Raw genomic sequence first — 22,775 nt, 5'->3', positions numbered from 1 at the left:
ATTGGATCATTTGCAGCTTTGTTTCCAAACTGAATGAAATAGGTTTTATCAGTATTCAGGGTAAGTTCATCAGTCATCATCCAGGCAGATATTTTCTGCAATTCGGCATTGACAGTGTTGGCGAGTATGATTGGGTTTGGGTGGGAGAAGACGTATGTAGTGTCATCTGCAAATAATATGGGTTTGAGTATTATTACATATTATTATAATCAAAAAGAAGCGCTAAGCCACAAGGGCTATACAGCGCTGCAGGGCAGGAAGGAAGCAAGGGCATCAGGTGGCAAAAGGGAGGTGGATGAGTAATAGGTTACGGATAACAGCGGAGCAGTGGATGGTGAAAGGGTAAAGGGCAGCAAGAGACTGAGCTAGAAAGGGCTGAGGGGAGTGTGTAAGGTATCATCATCAGAGTTTGTGGAGTAAATCAGTCGTTGTCAAGAAATCAATGAGAGAGTCAGGATTAAAGGAGGGTCCATCAGCAAGAAGGGAAGGTAAAGAGAGAGTAGTAGAACGAAGACGGCGTTGGAGGTAAATTCTGCGTGCTCGTTGATAGAGAGGGCAGTCTAACAGAATGCGGCTAATCGATACTGGAACTTGGCACTGCTCACAGAGAGGTACAGGGTGCCTCTTCATGAGATACCCGTGAGTAAGACGAGTGTGGCCAATGCGAAGACGGGAGAGAGTGGTCTCCCAACCACGGCACTGATGACAAGAAGACGGCCAGTAACCTATGCTCGGTTTAATAGAATGAAGTTTGTTACCAAGCAGAGTTGACCAACGTTGTTGCCAACGGGTGCGAAGGTGGGCAGCTATTGTAGCAAAATAGTCCAGAAATGGAACACCTCTATAGGAAATTGGTAGGTCATGTACTGCTGACCGCGCAGCAGTGTCTGCCTGTTCATTGCCCTGTACGTCGACATGACCAGGGACCCAACAAAAAATAATATCTTTATGCTTCGTAGAGATACGGCGTAGCCAAAGTTGGATACGGAGAACTAGGGGGCGAGATGTATCAAATTTTCGTATAGCCTGTAGAGCACTAAGGGAGTCTGAGACTACCACAAATGATGACACAGGCATAGATGCGATACGAATAAGTGCTGCAAGAATGGCATACAGTTCAGCAGTAAAAATGCTAGCCGAAGATAGTAAATGCCCCCGCACGACGCTGTCCGGAAACACTGCTGCGAATCCGACGCCGTCTGAAGACTTAGAGCCATCTGTGTACACAGCGGTGGCATGAGAATGGGAGTGGAAGTGATCAAGAAAAAGAGAGCGGGAAGCCGCCATAGGCAATTGAGCTTTCGAGCAAGGGAGTGAGAAAGAACAGACCCGAACAGCTGGAACTTCCCAGGGGGGTAGGGAAAAGTGAGATGCTACATGAACATCTAAAGGTGGTAACTGAAGGGAAGACAAGAGTGAATGTAGCCAAAGAGAAAAGGGACGGAGCAAACAGGGGCGGCGAACGAATAAAGAATGTCTACTAATATCGGTGACCATTCTATAAATGGAAGGATTGTGGAGATCGTGAGAGCGTACATAGTAGCGAAGGCAATGGGCATCACGGCAATCAGACAAGGATGGAACAATCGCTTCTGCATAGAGGCTCTCAACAGGGGAAGAGCGAAAAGCACCAAGGCACAAACGTAATCCTTGGTGATGGATAGAGTTAAGGCTAGCGAGAGTAGCAGGAGAGGCCGCGAAATAAATCTGGTCACCATAATCGAGTTTCGGTAAAACGAGGGCTGAATGTAGGCGAAGCAGAGTTCGACGATCAGCTCCCCAGGAAAGATGAGCAAGGGTTTTATGAAGGTTTAGCCGGCTGTGACAAGTTGCCTTCAGAGAGGTAATGTGAGGTTTCCAGGATAACCTACGGTCAAAGAGAAGGCCTAGAAACCTGACTATCACGTTCGGGGATACGGGAGCCATAGAGATACAAAGGATGATCGGAGATAACAGAGCGTCTAGTGAAAGTAATTTGGTGAGTTTTGGTACTTGAAAATTTAAACCCATGCGTGGTGGCCCAAGTGGAAACACAGTCGACCGCATGCTGGAGAGAAACGGCAATAAGATGACAGTCAGCGCCTGCACAAGCAATAGCGAAGTCATCAACATAGAGTGATGACCAAATATTGGGTGGAAGAACAGAGGCCAAATCATTTATAGCAAGGAGAAAAAGTGTTGTGCTTAGAACACATCCCTGAGGGACACCTTCAGCTTGGACGAAGTCCGGGGAAAGAACATTATTGACTCGAACACGGAAATGTCTGTCAGTTAAAAAGTTCTTAAGGAAGGATGGTAGATTGCCTCGGAGGCCTAAGGAATGGGCCTGGGCCAAAATATTATACCTCCAAGTTGTGTCATATGCCTTCTCAAGGTCAAAAAATATGGCAATAAGTGAGTGATTATTCGCAAAGGCATTACGAACATACGTATCCAAGCGTAGTAAGGGGTCTATGGTAGAACAACCCTTACGAAAGCCATATTGACTAGCGGAGAGACTGTTGTGTGTCTCTAAATACCACATTAAACGTCGATTTACGAGACGTTCCATCACTTTGCAAACTGCACTAGTAAGAGCGATGGGACGATAGTGGGAGGCATCATGTCCTGTAGTACCCGGTTTGCAGAAAGGGAGAACAATGGCAGATTTCCACAGCTGGGGAAGAACTCCTTGTGCCCAAATAAGATTGAAGAGGTGTAAGAGGACTACAAGGGCTGACCGATGTAAATGTTGTAACATACGAATATGTATGTCGTCAGGCCCAGCTGCCGATGATCGGCAAGCTGAGAGCGTTGCCTCTAGTTCTTGAAGTGTAAAAGGCACATTATACTGTTCTTCTCTGAGAGAATAAAAGTCCAAGGGTACTAACTCTCTGGCAGACTTTGAGGATAGAAACAAGGGGCATAGATGGAGCCCTCGGGAAATACGGACCAGATGTGTGCCAAGTTCAATGGCAACGTCGAGAGGGTTTGCTACATCAACACCAGTGACCCGTAGAACAGGAGCCGGGTCAGGAGAGTATTTACCACTCAATTTCCTCACTTTTTTTCCAGACTGCACTCATAGAAGAAGCAGAGGTGATGGTGGAAACAGTCTTGCCAACAAGTGCATTTAGCTTCACGGATGACACGGCGAGCAATCACACGCTTCTGCTTAAAATCAAAAAGTCTCTCAGCGGTTCTATTGTACCGGTACCTGCCCCATGCAGCGTGTTTCAAATGTACTGCACGAGCACAAGCAGGAGACCACCAAGGCACGCACTTCTGAGAATGCCTGCCTGAGGTTTGGGGTATAGAATGAGAAGCTGCGGTATAAACTGACGTTGAGAAGAGGTGTAGGAGCTCATCAATGGAGGATGAAGAAGGAACCTCACTAAAAGCAGTGAGGTGTGAGTAAAGATCCCAATTTGCCCGATCAAATTGCCAGCGAGGGCTACGGAAAGGTGGTGAATAGGAAGGAGAAGTAAGAATGATTGGAAAATGATCGCTGTCATGTAAGTCCGGTAGAACAGACCAGGTGAAGTCTAGTGCAGTGGAGGAAGAGCAGACTGATAGATCGATGCAAGAGAGAGTATGAGTACAAGGATCAAAATGGGTGGGAGTACCCATATTTAAAACATGGAGGGGGTGAGAGGCGAGAAAAGCCTCCAACTGGATGCCACGTGAGTCACAATGAGACCCCCCCCCCAGAGGAAATGGTGGGCATTAAAATCACCAAGTAACAGAAGTGGTGGTGGTAAGGATGAAACAAGAAAGGCAAAGTCTGGGATAGAAAATGCTCGAAGACAGAGATATAAAGAACATATTGTAAACCACTTATTCAAGTGGATACGGGCTGCAGTGTAATGCAGCGAGGTATGGACAAATAGTTGACAGTACGGAATATCATTGCGTAGAAGAAGGGCACTTTCATTAAAGGTCCCATCTGAGAAAGGATCCGAAGAATACAATAAATTATAGCCTGAGTGTAATTTTGGTTCTTGTACGCAAGCACCAACAGGGGAAAACCTGGAAAGCAACATCTGAAGCTCACCCCGATTACCCCTGAGGCTGTAGATATTCCACTGTAAATAGGCCATGATTGGCGATGAAGAAAATACCAGGAATCTGTAGGTAAAGGCACCTACGGACTAGAGGGGTTAGAAAAGTCAATGTGTGGTGGCATTGGAAGACATTCAAGAAGCGAAGGAACGGAGCATTGCGAAGAATGGGGTTGTGAAGATGGAGGAGAGGGAAGAGAAGGAACAGGAAGTGAATCAGTGTCCATTGAAGGTTTAGTCTCTGCAATATATTCTGAAATGGCTTCAAGTGTTTCTGAATTCAAAGATGTATGGGAGACCATATTGGAGATAGAAGGAGGAGGGTGAGTAAAGATTGGGACAGTAATGGACTGTACCAAAGTAGAGGGGGAGGGAAGAGTGTAAGGGACTGGAGATGAAGTGTGGGGGGGGGGGACAGAAGAGGCAGAAACCTGGGAGGTGGCAGAAGAGGGAGAAACTTGGGAGGGGACGGGGGTGGAAGGCATAGTAAGAGGAGGAGGGTGAATCTCCACACTTGTAATAGAGCCAGAGAGAGGGGAAGAACTAGGTACAGAGACTGGAAAGGTAAAGTGTGGAGGTGGAAGAAGGGAAGGAAGGGGCAAAGAAGATTTGAGCAATGTGGATTTTTTGGACTTCTGAGAAGTAGAGGGGCGATTGGTATTAGGTGTCGTACGAGGTCTTGTCGATACTGGGGCGTGTGAGGAAGGACGCGAAGATGTGAGAACAGACTGAGTTGTAGTCGGGACGTCAGAGCCAAGGACAGCAAAAGGATTAGATGCCGGAGTGGCTATGGGAGGGGTAACAACAGAGGAGGCTGCAGAAGATAGGACCCCAGAAGTGGGGGGGATGTTTGGAAACATGAGAATAAGAAACACGGGGTAGTCTCCCTTGGAGGCGGAGATGAGTAACTGCCATAGCATAAGGGAGACCTTCTGCCTCTTTGAGGCAACGGATTTCACGTTCATTTAAGTAGACCTGGCAACGGCGGGAGTACGAAGGGTGAGCTTCATTACAATTAAGGCAAGATGGAGGTTGACTGCAAGATGTATTAGAATGGTCGTCGGCACCACAGACTGGGCATTCGGCTATAGATCTGCAGTATTTCGCTGGGTGACCAAAACGCCAGCAATTTCTACATTGTTGCGGTGTAGGTATCACCTTTCGAACTTGTAACCGATGTCCCGCGACATATACAGAGGACAGGAGTTCTCGGCTGTCAAAAGTTAAACGAGCCACATTGCAAGGGTAACGTCTCTGCCCCCAGGCAGGAAGGACATAAGTGTCTACTTTGAGGATTGGGAGATCCTGGAGTTGCAGCTGTTCAAGAATGTCATTGCCACATGACTGGAAATTCTGTTGGACTATGGTATGGGGCAGAATGACAGTACCACTACAAGAATTGAGAGAAAGATGTTTTTCAATAGTGATAGGAGTAGTATCGATATTCGAAAGGAGAGAAAGATCATGAGCTTGGGTAGCATTCTGGACAGTGGCGATGCGCGTACCGCTCTTGAGAGCATGAAATGAAATATCTCTACCAACATAACGCAGGAGCGCTTTGCCAATACTATGGTCAGAAAGGTAGGCAGAAGAAGAAGTCGGTCTTAAAGTAAAGAATTTAGTCCATTGTGTGGTCCAAAACGGAGCGTGGAGAGGGAGTGCTTGACGTGTCGGTCTTTTCCGAGTAGAATGGGAAGGTAACGAAGGAGCATCATCAGGAGATTGACGTTGGCGTTTAGGAGTAGGACCGGAGTTGGTCCGGCGTGAAATGGGCGGGCGATTCGAAAATTGCCGTACCGTAGAGGGAGAAGCCAGAAGCATAGTCAAAGGAGAGCGGAGTTCAGACAAATCAAAGGAGTCAGTCGAAGCCCCGGTACCTGAAGCGGATGAGGAAACAGCACCAGCAAGAGGTACAGGGGCATCAGGAGTGTCCGAAGAGTGGTCTAAACACAAGGCAGGGTCAGAATGGGGTGCAGTATCAAGAAGGGGCCCGGGGGTAGTGGGTTCATGGATTGGGTTCTCCATGGTTAGGTTACTCCTTTGCTTTTTGTTTTTAAGAAAAAAAAAGAAAGAAGAAAAGAAAATAAAAATAAAAAAAAAGAATAAAAAAAGGGGGGAGCGGGGAGGAATAGTTCCCAGGAGGAATGAAAGGGCCGGAAATCTCCCTCCGCGCCCAAGAGGACCTCAGCACCGCTAGTAGCGCAGATGCAGCATGGAACCCGTGCCATACCCTACCCTTCATGCCAGTAAACCAGCAATCCGGGATAGCAACCTCACATCTGCCGAGCTACCTCAGTGGACAAAAGAGAGGGCGGCCGGATATCCGCCACAAAGCATACCTCCTTCGGCCACCACCCCCGGAATCCGAAAGGTGGCTTCCAGAGATACACCCATCGCCCGAAAGACACCCAAGCTACTCCGGGATACCGGAGAGGGATCGGGACATCCCCAGGCGATCCTGATTCCACAGCAAACTACGCCACCGCCAAGAACCTCAACGGAATGGGATGGACCCCGGTGTCCTTTCCCCTACCTAGGAACTAGCGCGCCTGTGGGAGAAATCCCAAAGGCCAAAAAGAGGAAGGGCAAAAGGGAGGGGTGGGGAGGAGGAGGAGGAATGGAAAAAGGGGAGGATGGGATAGGGGAGGGGAGAATGGGGGGTAATTAGGTTCGGTCTGAGGAAGAAGACCGACAGGTCTAATTCCTCAGAACAAGAGCCTCTTCACCACGCCAAGGAGCCCCCCTTGAAGAGGATGGGTTTGAGTAGCTGTGATGCATTCAGTAGATCATTGATGTAGATGAGAAAGAGGAGTGGTCCAAGGGCACTTCCCAGTGGGATTCCTACTGTGATTGGGTGGGCGGAAGAGTTTGCACCCTTTGCGTACACATACTGAGTTCTGCTACTAAGGTATGACTTTAGGTAGCTGAGGGAGTGACCTCTGATACCATAGTGCGTTAATTTAGAGTACAGCAGTTCATGGTCGACTGTATCAAAAGCTTTATGTAAATCAATGAAAATGCCCAGCGGGACTTCCTTCTTTTCGAGTGTGGTATATATTAGTTCTAGCATGTGTATGATAGCATCATTTGTGCTTTTATTATTCCTGAATCCAAACTCATGAGGGTTTAATATGTTATGTGAGACGATGTAGGAATAAATCCATTAATGAATTAATTTTTCAAAGATTTTAGAATTAATTTTTCAAAGATTTTATAGAGTAGTGGTAAGTTAAATATTGGTCTATAGTTATTTAAGTCAGCTTGGTCACCTCCTTTATGGATTGGAGTGACCCTCGCTATTTTGAGGATTTTTGGGAAGGTAGATGATTCAATGGATTTGTTGAAGAGTGTTGCAATAATTGGTGACAATACTTGAGAAGCTTTTTTTGTACATAAAAGCAGGCAAGTTGTTTGTGTCTCCTGCCTTGTTTTTAAGGGTGTTGACGATGAGCGAGACTTCTGGTGGGTTGGTTGGAGCTAGGAATAGCGTATTTGGGTAGGTACCTATGAGGTAGTCTGATGGACGGGTGTTTGAGCTTGGTATTTTGTTCGCTAGATTTTTCCCTATGGTGGAGAAGAAAACATTGAGTCTGTTAGCTGTTTCAGTTGGTGTGAGTAGGGGTTCATCTGATTTTGTTAATTTGATTGTTTTGTTTTTGGATAACTTTTTAGTTCCAAGAATTTCAGATAGAGTTTTCCAGGTCTTTTTCATATCACCTTTGATGTTATGTAATCTATTTTCATAATAAAATTTTTTAGATCTTATCAGGCAGGTAAGAGCTGATGAATAACGTTTAGACTGGTCTCTAGTTATTTGGCCCATTCTATACTGTTTTTCATATTTGTGCTTTGTGTTAATGGATTTGAGGATTCTGGGTGTTAGCCAGGGATTATTCAGTCTCTTTGCTGTGATCTGTTTAGTTTTTTGGGGGCAATGTTTGTTGTAGAGGTAATGGGCTTTTTTTAGAAAATTATTTATACATTCATTCACATCTGTATATGTTTCGAGCTCATTTTGCCAGTCGATGTTGTTCATAGCTGCTATAAAGTTGTTAACAGCTGTCTCGTTATATAGTCTGAAGGTAACTTTTGTAATGTCTTGGGGCAATTTACCTAGATTAGTTATGAGAAAGGTTGGGTAGTGGTCTGTAGTGTTTAGTATAAATACCTGAGGAACAGACTGCCTCTATACTCTAGTTTTAGACATGACCATGGATGAATGAAGGTAGATAAAGGTCTCTCTATTACCATGCCAAAAAATAGGCTCAAGTTTTAAGAAGATTCAGCAGACTAATTTGAAACTATGCAAGATGGTCCAGTTAGCAGCACGACCGATACCGTGATGGATTATTAAAAAATGAAGCACTAAACCTACAAGGGTCATACAGTGCAGGGGTATAGAGCAGCAAGAGGGAGAGGTAGAAAGGGCTGCGAAGAGTGCTAGAGGCAGCAGCATCAAAGTGTGTGAAGTAAATCAATTGCATTCAAAAGGTCAACAAGAGAGTCTGAGTCAAAGGTGGGTCTGTCAGCAGAGAGGGAAGATAAAGTAAGGGCAGTAGAGCAGTAAAGACGCTGGAGAAAAATTCTACATGCTCGTTGATTGAGTGGACAGTCCAACAGAATACAGCTAATAGAAAATGGAACCTGACAATTCTCACAGAGTGGAACAGGGCACCACCTGCGAGTAAGACGAGTGTATCCAATGCAAAGACGGGAGAGCATTGTCTCCCATCCTCGGCATCGATGAAAAGACAATGGCCAGAAACTTATACAGTGGAACTCTGGATATCCGCTGATGTGAATATCGGCCGATTCAGATTTCAGCTGCTTTTTTGGCTGAAATTCTGTTCTGGATTTCAGCCGGCAACTCGGAAATCAGCCGTATTGGTCGCGTCCACCCGCCCTTCCCCCGTGTTCGTGAGTCAGTCAGTCTGGCTGTCTCTGGGTGAGTGAGCAACATTCCATGCATTCATCCAAACATTTCATTACAATCCATTGTTTTTTGTGGTTATTTATTGAGTGCAACTGCAAAATAAGCCACCATGGGCCCCAAAGAAAGTTCCTAGTGCCAGTTCTTTGGTAAAGAAAGTGAGAAATACAATAGAATTCAAGAAAGAAATTATACCAAAGTACGAGAGTGGTGAACGTGTCTTGGAGTTTGCTAGAATGTGTAGAAAATACAAATCAACAATCACTTCCATTCTGACAAAGAAAGTAGAAATCAAGGAAGCCAACGTTGCAAAAGAGGTAAATACATGTATACTAACGAAACAAAGACCATCAATAATCAAAGATGTGGAGAAGTTATTGTTGGTGTGGATCAACAATAAACAATTAGCGGGAGTTAGTGTTGTGGAGCTGATCATTGTGAAAAGGCAAGACAGTTGCACGCAGATCTTGTAAAGAAAATGCCTGGAACAAGTGCTGCTGTTAGTGAATTTAAGGCTAGCAGAGGCTGGTTCGACAGATTCAAGAGGCGTAGTGGCATATACAGTGTTGTAAGGCATAGTGAGGCTGCAAGTTCAGGCAAACGTGTGGCTGAAGAATTCGTGCATGAATTCAAGGATTATCTAAAGGTTGAAGGATTCATCCCCCAACAAGTGTTCAATTGTAACAAAACAGGACCTACATCACACAGGAGGAAAAGCCACTGCCAGGACACAAGCCTATGAAGATAGGCTTACTCTTTTCTGTGGTAACACTAGTGGGGATTTCCAAGTGAAGCATTTACTGGTGTATCACTCAAATCCCAGTGTGTTCAAGAAAAACAATGTTGTCAAGAGTAAATTGTGTGTTGTGGAAAGCTAATAATAAGGCATGGGTCACAAGGCAAATTTTCATTGACTGGGTCCATGAAGTGTTTGGCCTGAGTGTGAAAAAATACCTCCAGGAAAATAAATTGCTACTCAAGTGCCTCCTGGTACTGGACAATGCTCCTGCTCATCCAAACTTGGTAGACCAATTGTCTATGGAGTTAAGTTTTATAACAGGGAGGTTCTTGCTTCCTAACACCACCCCTCTCATCCAGCCCATGGACCTGCAGGTCATTTCTAACTTCAAAAGACTCTACATGAAAGCAATGTTTCAAAGGTGCTTGGAAGTGACCTCGGACACTGACTTGACCCTAAGAGAGTTCTGGAGGAATCCCTTCAGTATCTTCCACTGCATAAGCCTTATAGGTAAGGCTTGGCAGAGAGTGATTTCCAGGACTTCGAACTCTGCTTGGAGAAAATTGTGGCCAGAATGTGTCCAAGAGAAGGATTTTGAAGGGTCTGAGGCTGACCCTGACCCTGTCGACCCTCTGCCTGTCGTGGAATCTATTGTGGCTTTGGGGAAGTCCATGGGGTTGGCTGTGAGTGGCGAGGATGTGGAAGAGTTGGTGGAGAACCACAGGGAAGAGCTAACCACTGAAGAGCTGCAAGACCTTCATCTGCAACAGCAACAGGCCACGGCTGAGGAAATTGCTTCAGAGGAGGAGGAAGAGAGAGGGGAGAATGTGCCTTCTTCAGTGATTAGGGACAGTTGTTCAAAGTGGAGGGAGGTGCAAAGTTTTGTGGAGAAATATCACCCTGACCAAGCTCAAACAAGCCATATCTGCAACATGTTCAGTGACAAAACCTTGTCTCACTTCAGGCAAATCTTAAGAGAGACGCCAAAAACAGACCTCTCTGGACAGTTTTTTTTTGTGTGTGACAGGGTTGCAGTGACTCTCAGGTTGGTCCTAGTGCCAGTAAAAAACAAAGAAGGGAAGTAACCCCAGAGAGGGACTTGATACCTGAAGTCCTAATGGAGGGAGATTTCCCTTCCAAACAATAAGCTCTCCTCTCTTTCCCCTCTTCACCTTCTTCAATATGCCAACAAAAGTTTTCAACAAAGGTATGTAATGTTCATTTATTAGTAAAATTATTGCATAATATTTCTTTCTCATTGTTTTGAGTATGTAAAACTATAGGTAATTTTTAAAAAAAATTATTTTTTGTTAATATTTTTGGGTGTCTGGAACAGATTAATTGTATTTACATTAATTCTTATGGGAAATATTACTTCAGTTTTTGGCCTTTTCAGATTTAGGCCGACCTTCTGGAACGGATTATGGCCGAAATCCGGGGTTCCACTGTACTTGGTTTAATAGAATGTAATTTGTTATAAAGCAGATCAGACCAACGTTGTTGCCAACAGTTGCAAAGGTGGGAAGAAACTACAGCAAAATAGTATGTGAATGGAACACCTTTATATGAAACTGGGAGGTCATGTACGGCTGACCATATTGTAATGGAGAGTGGGTGCTAGGAGCCAACAGTCAAGGCCTACAAAAGCAACTGAAAATTCATCATACAAGGATGACTAAATACTTGTGTGGAAAAACTAAAAGTCTGTTGATAGCTATCTGGAATAAGGTGGTACCAAGGACATAACTTTGGTGTACATCTTTGACTGCTCAAAGAGGTATGGCTGTTATTTCCTCTAACACTAAAGTGCTCCTCTGATATAAAAGCTTTCTGGGAAAGTAGTAAACTGCCTCATAGGCTTAAGAAACAAGAATGGAGCAAATTGCAATGCCAAGCATTGTCATGAAGGTAAATGGTTTTGGGGAGCTGTCAAGCTCTTGGATTGTAAAGTAACATTTTGTGAAGAGATTCAGGGAAACAGGTTAGCCAGACTTGAGTCCTGGAGGTGGGAGGTAGTGCCTGCACTCTGAAGGAGAGGTGGAGATACTTGCAGTTTGGAGGTGCATGTGAACTGTAGTACCAGCATGCCACTGGCAAGACAGTGATGAAGTGACTTCTAATAATAATAATAATCTTTTTTTACACAAGTACATGTACAAGGTATAGTATATAAGCCTAGCTGACATCAATGACATACTACTATACAGAAAGTCCCTTGTTATGCAGAGCATTTCTGGTAAATTAGGCCAGTTTTGTCCCCAGGATGCAACCCACACCAGTCAACTAACACCCAGGTACCTATTTTACTGATAGGTGAATATGGACAGTAGGTGTCTTAAGGAAACATGTCCTAATGTTTCCACCTATACCAGGGATCGACCCTCAGACTTCAGTGTGAGCTTAGTATGCTAGCAATCTCACCCTACCTTGGTGGGAGATGGTTAGTATGTTAAATAAATAAATTGTGTGTGCATATACTTTATACACAGTAGAACCCCCGTATCCACTGATTTGGTATCCGCAGTTTAGTTATCCACAGTTTACTGTGGACAAAAAATACCTTTTAATTTTGCATAATAATGGCCCCAAAGTGCAAAAGTAGAAAAGCTGGCAGTTCTTCAAAACCTAAGAGAAGCCACGAAGTGCTTCCCATCAGTGAAAGTGATAATGCTCCACTTATTGTGCATAATTTATCAATTAAACTTCATAATAGATATGTATAGGACTTATATATAGGGTTTGCTACTATCCACAGTAGGTCCTTGGAATGTTATCCCTGCAGATACAGGGGTCCTCCTGTATTTATTATATTTTTTTTCGACAAGTAGGCCGTCTTCTACCGAGGCAGGGTGACCCAAAAAGAAAGAAAATCCCCACAAAGAAAATAATTTCATCATCATTCAAAACTTTCACCTCACTCACACATAATCACTGTCTTTGCAGAGGTGCCCAGATACAACAGTTTAGAAGCATATACAGTGGACCCCCGCATAACGATTACCTCCGAATGCGACCAATTATGTAAGTATATTTACGTAAGTGCGTTTGTACGTGTATGTTTGGGGGTCTGAAATGGACTAATCTACTTCACAATATTCCTTATGGGAATAAATTCGGTCAGTACTGGCACCTGAACATACTTACGGAGTGAAAAAATATCGTTAACCGGGGGTCCACTGTATAAAGATATACAACATACCCCTCCAAACTGCCAATATCCCAAACCCCTCCTTTAAAGTGCAGGCACTGTACTTTCCATTTCCAGTACTCAAGTCCGGCTATATAAAAATAACTGGTTTCCCTGAATCCCTTCACTAAATACAGTGGACCCCCGCTTAACGATCACCTCCAAATGCGACCAATTATGTAAGTGTATTTATGTAAGTGCGTTTGTACGTGTATGTTTGGGGGTCTGAAATGGACTAATCTACTCCACAATATTCCTTATGGGAAAAAATTCCGTCAGTACTGGCACCTGAACATACTACTGGAATGAAAAAAGTTCGTTAACCGGGGGTCCACTGTATTACCCTGCTCACACTCCAACAGCTCGTCATATCCCAAAAACCATTCATCTCCATTCACTCCTATCTAACATGCTTGCTGGAAGTCCAAGCCCCTCGTCCACAAAACCTCCTTTACCCCCTCTCTCCAACCTTTTTGGAGACAACCCCTACCCTGCCTTCCTGCCCCTACAGATTTATACACTTTCCAAGTCATTCTACTTTGATCCATTCTCTCTAAATGACCAAACCACCTCAATAACCCCTCTTCAGCCCTCTGACTAATACTTTCAGTAACTCCACACCTCCTAATTTCCACATTCCGAATTCTCTGCATAATATTTACACCACACACTGCCCTTAGACAGGACATTTCCACTGCCTCCAGCCGCCTCCTCGCTGCAGCATTTACAACCCAAGCTTCACACCCACATAAGAGTGTTGGTACCACTATACTTTCATGCATTCCCTTCTTTACCTTCATGGATAACGTTTTTTGTCTCCACAGATACCTCAATGCACCACCCACCTTTTTTCCTTCATCAATTCTATGGTTAACCTAATCCTTCATAAACCCATCTGCTGACTAGTCAACTCCCAAATATCTGAAAACATTCACTTCTTCCATACTCCCTCTCTCCAATGTGATATCCAATTTTTCTTTATTTAAATCATTTGATACCCTCATCACCTTACTCTTATCTATGTTTACTTTCAACTTTCTACCTTTACACACCCTCCCAAACTTGTCCACTAACCTTTGTAACTTTTCTTTAGAATCTCCCATAAGCACAGTATTGTCAGCAAAAAGTAACTGTGTCAATTCCCATTTTGTATTTGATTCCCCATAATTTAATCCCACCCCTCTCCCAAACACCCTAGCATTTACTTCTTTTACAACCCCATCTATAAATATATTAAACAACCATATTGACATTACACATCCCTGTCTAAGACCTACTTTTACCAGGAGGTAATCTCCTTCTCTTCTACACACCCTAACCTGAGCCTCACTATCCTCATAAAACCTCTTTACAGCCTTTAGTAACTTACTACCTATTCCACATACTTGCAAAATCTGCCACATTGCTCCCCTATCCACTCTATCATATGCCTTTTCTAAATCCATAAATGCAATGAAAATTTCCCTACCTTTATCTAAATACTGTTCACATATATGCTTTAATGTAAACACTTGATCTGTACAGTATTTAGTTTCAAAATGTGTACACTTCATTCCAGACAAAGACAGGTTAGTTGGTTAGTATCAGAGGAATGAGAGGGGGTAAAAGGGAGAAGAATTTTGATAGTTTTTTTATTTTACATATTTCTCAGTTTTTTTTTTTTTTTTTTTTTGACCAGTTGCATTTATTTTTGGTTTATGGCCATTTGATGCCTGTCTCATATGTTTAGAATGTTTTGGTAAAAGTCAAGGAAAGAAATGAGTTTTGCTTCTCAATTCTGTATTGCGTAGGATTATGACCAAACTGATTATTTTTTATATATGACCATTTGGTGCATGCATAGTATCTTCAAAATTTTTGGGGTAAACTTCAGTCAAGAAATGCAAAATCTGCAGTCTCAGAATGAATCCCTTTCTGTTACATGCTATAATGGGTTCATTTTACATCGCATTGGCCAGAAACACGTTTATCTCATAATACAAAGAACACCTACATATACTGTTACTATGCTTTAGATCTTGTTTTCTTATTATATTCTTCTGTGTTCATTGGCAATTACCTTCCACCTTTTTATTCTACAGCTTAATAGTTAGTGGTGTGAAACATGTAACTGCCAGGGATACCCTGCAACAACATTAAAATTAAATCTAAAAATCAACATATATACAGTACAACATTGACATAAAAAACTCACTGCAGTCAACTTAAAATTTCTGCTTTGAAAAAGAAAAATCTTAAAAACTAATATAGTAAGCTGTATAAATTCAGTATCACACTTAATGTCTATCCTTTTTCATGTATACACAATATCTGCCATATACAGTACCTGTATATGGCAGATATAATTCCTAAAAGTGTTGTATAAATAAGCAGGAAGATTCATTATTATTACATTAATCACAACTATGGCACTGTACAAATTCATATCAAATTCAAAGCATAATGTTTTCTGATCCATCCAAAAGAGTGACACACACAAACAAAGTAAAAATTTGCAGTGCAAATTAAAACTGCCTTTGCAAAATATCTGCTCTCTCTCTCTCTCTCTGCCTTATTCACAAAATGACTACAATCAGGCCATTTCTGTAAATATTTACACTGTTCTATGCAGAATTCTATATTTCAACATCTTAGCTATAAAATTAAAAAGGCCCATAATTCAACACCATTAAAAATTAATTACTTATCATTTGATTAGTATCTCACAAATAATTACTAATTATTCACTTTTGAAATGTAATTAATATTTCTTATTACTACACTGTGTACTGTTCAATAATACAAGACAAGAACAAACTAAAATTTCTGTTACTGGATATCTAAAGTAATGTATGGATATTTCCAAAACAACTAACAAATCGTGAAATAATATACAGTAGAGTATTAATTATTCAAAACAAAGCTTGATATGAGCATATGGTATTACCATGCAAGATTAATTACTCCAAACCAAGGTTTTTCCAGGTCACAGTAGCATGCAAAACTATCTGGTCATGTCAAGAATATATCTTGGACAACTATATAAAATATTAAAGCAAATACTTTATACATTTCAAACTTGAGTACAGCACTGGAAAGTATCAGCATTCAGTCACTGACAAAAATTCAGTGACTCGACTTAAAAGCTTTCTAACAATCTTTTTTTTCCCCTAGCCTCGAAAAGTTGGTTAGCTTGCCTTATATAAACAGTGGCTACTGTATTATGGCAGGGCCTACATACAATACAGAAATGCAAAATGATCCATGCTCAATGATCCACATAGGTTAAGCATTTTTTATGACTCACTGTCCTCAAACTTACCAAAGGCATATGATGCCAGTGTCACTCCCTTAGCCTTTGAAGTGGCTGTTTTAAGTAAAATGGAAATTTTACATTGAATTAGCAATGAGCTTTGATTTTGTACACCTTTATAAGACATTATAATATATTGAGTTATACAAATTAGATTTTCCATCCCCATCTAAAATATTAACAATAAATAAATTGTTTTGATATTAATATCTGAAATAAATAAATCAGAACTGAGGTTCATTTTCCTTTATGTTATCAAAGCTTAACCTACACACTATACATTTGTCGAATTACAATTTTGTCCTCATTTTTTTAATATGGGCTCTGTAAAACTGACCTATCAGCTTTAGCAAAATATTTTCAGAAAAAATTTTTCACCGTTTAAAAACAATTAAGTGTTAAAAGTATAAGCCAGAAAACAAAGTTTCATTTAGCAAATCATACGAAACTAACCGGTCAAAGAGATTAACAGTCTAATAGCATTTCTGTACTGCAAGCCAAACTTAGCATAACATTCACTACCTATAAAAAATTATGGTCAATGATAGTATCAGTGTGACTGTGGGAAAAGCAATTGTTGCTAAAGTCAAAATATGAAGAAAATATGACTACAGGACAAATGCACCTATGATAGGCTAGGTTCTCTTTAGTGTTCTTCACATTACATCAGATTTGCTTAGATTCATAACATTAGGTTCACTTGATTAGGTAATGCTATTTTATCCATCCTGTGACATTAGTGCTGACCACTACTTACATGCCCTCTGTGTTACAATTACCGACCATAAATAAGCAAGAATTTTATATGGGTGATTTTTTTTTAAACTATATATTATCCATTGTTTACTTTTATCAGCTGATTAACTCAAGTCAACTCACCACTAGCCAGAGTGCAGAAGTTGGTGCTGTGAATGTCACCAGCACTAGCAGCAGCACCTGCCAGCTCTCCTGCAGCCTCCCTCCACCTCTCCTGCCGTCCACCCGGGATCTGCAGCTTCAAGCGGAAGTGTAGGGGACTGAGAGAGCAGCAGCAGCAGCACGTCCTTCAGAACCAGCAACAAGCACAGCACAACACAAGCCTCCTACACAAACCACTTTTGACACTTGTACGTTTTCTCCACAGCTCGCCATGGGATAAGAGCCGCATTTTTCAGCGGAGCAGCGAGGGTGCAGCCGGTTAGCAGCAGCAGGTGGGGATATTGGCCAGCCTGGAAATGGTGGCAACAAGTTTCAGGAAGAGCATGATGAGGAGGGAGGGAGGGTGGTTAACCTTGGACACTGAGGCCAGCAGCAGCAACACCACCACCACCAGCAACAGCAACAACACCACCACCAGCAGCACCACCACCACAGCAGCACCACCACCACCACCAGTCGTTCACCTACACACTGGTAGCAGCAGCTCTTACTCAACCCCTCACACACCTTCACACACACAAACAATAACAAAGACACCTTGCCATCTATCAGTCACAACCACCGATACTGTTTTTTTTTTTTCTTCGTCCTTAAAAATCCTCCGTATAAACTGTGACCTTAATATAGCAAGTGAGAAAAGTAATAATGTTCACTCAAAACTTCTCACTATCCCGACACCCAAACAATAACAAAGACACGTTGCCACCCATCAATCAAAACTGTTTCTCTATATAAATACATACTTTATAAGTTCAACATATAAACTGTGTTCATATTGAAAGAAAACAGTAAATAAAGACTTACCGGAAAAATAACAAAGACACGTTGCTAGCCATCACTCGTTTTTATAATAATAATAACAGTAATAATAATAATAATTGTAGGAGGTTCATTCAAAAAATAATAGTTATAATTCAAATTTAAATTTATTTATTTATTTGCAAGTAGTACATTGAGATTATGTATTTACAATAATGGGTTGTAGTGCAAAGAGAGCCTCTATTATGCCTAGGCATTATGGGCCGCCTTAATTTAATGGCTTACTGACTACTTAACACTAAACAAATTTATCATAGTTGTACAATAGTTCTATTAGCTATAAATGAATCTAAAATATTAACATAAACTTAACTTTTAAAGGGGTAAACTAGTAAGCTACTGGAAGGCCTCGGTCAGATGATCAAAAGCTCCAGTGGAAGGACATCATATGACTAAAACCCACATTAGGAAACACTTTTCCTATTTCCTGACGAATCTTACCTAATCGAATCATGCAATAATGATACTAAAACAAACTTACCTATCCTCCAGCTCAGCAAATATATCTAGTTGAACCAATCACGCCTATTTTAACAACTTCCACACATCAAGTTTTTTTTTTACTCACTAAATGGTAATAACTATGACCATTGTGGAAAATACTGTTTATATTTTCCGGAAATACGGTAATTTATAGGTAAATAGATGGCCTATACTGTATTTAATAATATTTGTCATAGAAAACGGAAAACCTGCATCTGGGCAGGAGACTCGCCATCTTGGTTTTGAATTTTGTACAAACGTTGGTGTAATGGGAAGAATTTTTCGTGCTCTAGAGGTTAAAATTGTGGAAATATAAACACAAATGCAGTATAATGTGACCCTTTATTGACAACGTTTCGCCCACACAGTGGGCTTTTTCAAGTCACACACGGATCTACCTGGGGTTGGAAGGTACGAGAGTATTTATAGTCATGTTCAGAATGTTGAGGTCAGGTGGAGAATGCTGCATCTGATGATCTACCGGGTGGGGTTATAGAGTCTTGGGTAGCTTGGCAGGGGTATTGGACAAGTTGTAGACCTTCTGCAGTATTCTATGTTCTTATGTGGGATAGCGATGAAGAAGTTTCTTGGCGAGTGGTTCAGCTATGTTATAGAAGCCATTGTTCTGGTTGAAATTGTTGGTTATAGAGATAAGCGATGATTCCAGGATTCTTCTGTATTGAGTGTTGTCTTCTGTGGCTATAAGTCTTGAGTTTCTGTAGTTAATTAAATGGTTGTGTGAATTGCGATGTTGTACACAGGTGTACATTCCTGGATGTGCATTCCTGCATAACTTGAGATATCAGACGACTGGATAAGACAGCTCCAGGAACCTCGGATAAGCTCTCTAGATTTGTGTGTAATTCTGGCCGGCATTATTTTCATAGATTTAGTTAGAGTGAGGTTTTCTGAGTATGATACACATTAATCTCGAGTCAAATTGGTGAGTGATATTAAAATATATTTTCCTTCTGTTATGTAATTGTGTATATATATAACCATTTATTATTTTTAATATACAGTCCACAAATTTATATATTTATCAGTATTCCTGGTGTATGTATATTTCATTTAATTAATAGGTCCAGAGCAACTTGTGGTTATGACAGTGGTAGGTATCGAAGGGGGACATTTTTTGCGACCTAGGTGTCCCAAATTCCTACTTGTCTATGTAACATTGATAAATAATAATTATCTTTGTTATCATTTACTGTTATGTACATAATTAGTTACATTCAGATAAATGCAATTTTCCACAACCAGAATTTTTAAAAGGGTGGACCGGTAAGTCAGCGGAAGACCTCGGTCAGATGACCAGAAGCTTCAACGACGGGTCATCATCTAAGACCCACGTCAGGAAACATTTGTCCTGTTTCCTGACGAACCTTGCCTAACCTAAGCATATTTTTAATAATTTTGTAAGTACTTCGTGTAAACTGTGACTGAATACAATATAAAGTCAGAACTTGGCTCCTTAGCCCAGACAACACAACCCATCCTCACAAATTCTACTGTGCGTTATTCAAATACGGTTTGCAACAATTTTTTTCGATTTTTTGTTATTTACGTTAGGTTGTCCTCCATAAAAAAATAACCATTTATAGCATACCTCAACGGAAATAAAGGAAATATAAGAAAGGTGATAAGAAATACTGCCGCACGAAAAGAAAACAGACAACCACCGAACGAAGTAGAAAATCCTGTGAAACTTTTCACTGTTTAATTAAGGCATCTTGATTAGTTACCCATTTGACTGTCTTTACAACAATGAAATGTTGTTTGTTATTAAGAGAGGCTGAACAACGGCACGTTGCCAACCATCAAATCACAACTGGAACTCAAAACGTTCAACTATTCATCAGACCCACGATTTCGTGAGTCACTAACACATTAATTTCGTAAACCACCAAGTGTTTCATCCAACTTCATTACCTTAATTAACTCTGAGATTTAAGTAATATCAAAGACACGTTATCAACCACTAATGACAATCCAATCCTTAATGGCTCTTGTTTCTCTCCAGAGGTTCCCGTCCACTCACTGTATTCTATTACCTGGAGTTTACCTGGAGAGAGTTCCGGGGGTCAACGCCCCCGCGGCCCGGTCTGTGACCAGGCATCATGGTGGATCAGGGCCTGATCAACCAGGCTGTTACTGCTAGCTGCATGCAATCCAACATACGAGCCACAGCCCGGCTGGTCAGGTACCGACTTTAGGTGCTTGCCCAGTGCCTGCTTGAAGACAGCCAGGGGTCTATTGGTAATCCCCCTTATGTATGCTGGGAGGCAGTTGAACAGTCTTGGACCCCTGACACTTATTGTGTTGTCTCTTAACGTGCTAGTGACACCCCTGCTTTTCATTGGGGGGATGTTGCATCGTCTGCCAAGTCTTTTGCTTTCGTTGTAAGTGATTTTCGTGAGCAAGTTTGGTAGTAGTCCCTCTAGGATTTTCCAGGTGTATATAATCATGTATCTCTCCCGCCTGCGTTCCAGGGAGTACAGGTTCAGGAACTTCAAGCGCTCCCAGTAATTGAGGTGTTTTATCTCCGTTATGCGCACCGTGAAGGTTCTCTGTACATTTTCTAGGTCAGCAATTTCACCTGCCTTGAAAGGTGCTGTTAGTATGCAGCAATATTCCAGCCTAGATAGAACAAGCGACCTGAAGAGTGTCATCATGGGCTTGGCATCCCTAGTTTTGAAGGTTCTCATTATCCATCCTGTCATTTTTCTAGCAGATGCAATTGATACAATGTTATGGTCCTTAAGGTAAGATCCTCCGACATGATCACTCCCAGGACTTTGACGTTAGTTTTTCGCTCTATTGTGTGGTTGGAATTTGTTTTATACTCTGATGAAGTTTTAATTTCTTCACGTTTACCATATCGGAGTAATTGAAATTTCTCATCGTTGAACTTTATATTGTTTTCTGCAGCCCATTGAAAGATTTAGTTGATGTCCACCTGGAGCCTTGCAGTGTCTGCAATGGAAGACACTGTCATGCAGATTCGGGTGTCATCTGCAAAGGAAGACACGGTGCTGTGGCTTACATCCCTGTCTATGTCAGATATGAGGATGAGGAACAAGATGGGAGCGAGTACTGTGCCTTGCGGAACAGAGCTTTTCACCGTAGCCGCCTCAGACTTTACTCTGTTGACTACTATTCTTTGTGCTCTATTTGTCAGGAAATTATAGCTCCACCTACCAACTTTTCCTGTTATTCCTTTAGCACGCATTTTGTGCGCTATTACGCCATGGTCACACTTGTCGAAGATTTTAGATGAGATTTTGCCACCGAAGTGGCTAGTTTATTGTGCACCCCATATCCATCGGGTGGACGGTAGCGCAAGAGCATATGGATACACAAAAGGCCTAGGAACTAGGCCCCAAAGGGTTAACAGGAGTACATATGGATTTATATCTACATATCTATAGTTCACTTATCTGTTACAAGCAAATTTAGGAAATTTGCTTAGTATATCTGGTATCTTATTTTCATTAATAAGATATCTTGATATGTCACATAGCTTATTATACTGTCTATCTCTGTATTCCTCAACAAGTGGACAATTAAGCACTTAGTGTTCAAGACAGTGACCATATGCCTGATCACATAATTTACATTTAGTTTGATTACCATGTGTGTGTCTCCCAAACTGCCAGAAGTATGACTCACGAAATCGTAATGACACGATTGCAAACAAACCATACCCCGGCCGGGATTGAACCCGCGGTCATAGTCTCAAAACTCCAGCTCGTCGCGTTAGCCACTAGCTGGTCTAGTGGCTAACGCAACGGGCTGGAGTTTTGAGACTATGACCACGGGTTCAATCCCGGCCGGGGTATGGTTTGCCAGAAGTACTTGTAACCAAGAATAGCCTGAACACTACAACATCAGTCAGTCTGTTCACATTGCAAGTTGCTCCATAAACATACTTATCTATGAAGATTGAGACACTTATGCAGCATATGGAAATCTTTATTCAGGAAACGTTTCGCCACACAGTGGCTTCATCAGTCCAATACAAAGAGGAAGGCGTAAGGAGAGGAGTAGAATGAGGTAATCAGTCCCTCAACCTGGAGTCGATGTGTTCAGTCCATCAATCTTGTAGAATGTACAGCATAGGGCCGTAGACGTGGCTTATATACTGTAGTGAGGTGACGTGAAGCAGATGGAGGCGGGGTCATAGTGGTACCATCCACTAGTCGAAGTAGGTCTTCGTCCAAAGGTTGAACAAGTGTTGAAGAATTCTTTGTAACAAGATCCCATGATGCTGCAGTGTCCGACAGTTGTGATGAATGGTTTGAAAAACCGACAAGTTGAAGATTGAGACACTTATGCAGCATATGGAAATCTTTATTCAGGAAACG

At 41.9% G+C, this 22,775-nt stretch overlaps 1 protein-coding gene across 3 annotated transcripts in view; it reads right to left on the bottom strand.

Annotated features, from left to right (window-relative positions):
- Positions 1-17,775, bottom strand: part of LOC128692035 (kelch-like protein 5) — a 155,250-nt gene extending 137,475 nt beyond the window's left edge. The window contains exons 1-2 of one of the 3 annotated variants that reach the window (XM_070085176.1): positions 17,068-17,774; positions 16,198-16,242 (exon numbers count right to left, since the gene is read on the bottom strand). The gene's annotated coding sequence lies outside the window, so the exon portion shown is untranslated. Of the gene's footprint in view, positions 1-16,197; positions 16,243-17,067 lie in introns of all 3 variants that reach the window. The other 2 variants (XM_070085174.1, XM_070085175.1) reach the window with 2 other exon arrangements.
- Between the last annotated feature and the right edge of the window lie 5,000 nt (positions 17,776-22,775).

This window comes from Cherax quadricarinatus, chromosome 15, assembly GCF_038502225.1.
Source record: "Cherax quadricarinatus isolate ZL_2023a chromosome 15, ASM3850222v1, whole genome shotgun sequence".
Classification (NCBI taxonomy): domain Eukaryota; kingdom Metazoa; phylum Arthropoda; class Malacostraca; order Decapoda; family Parastacidae; genus Cherax; species Cherax quadricarinatus.
Note: the sequence above shows the minus strand (reverse complement) of the source record. Positions and strands in the feature narration are given on the sequence as shown.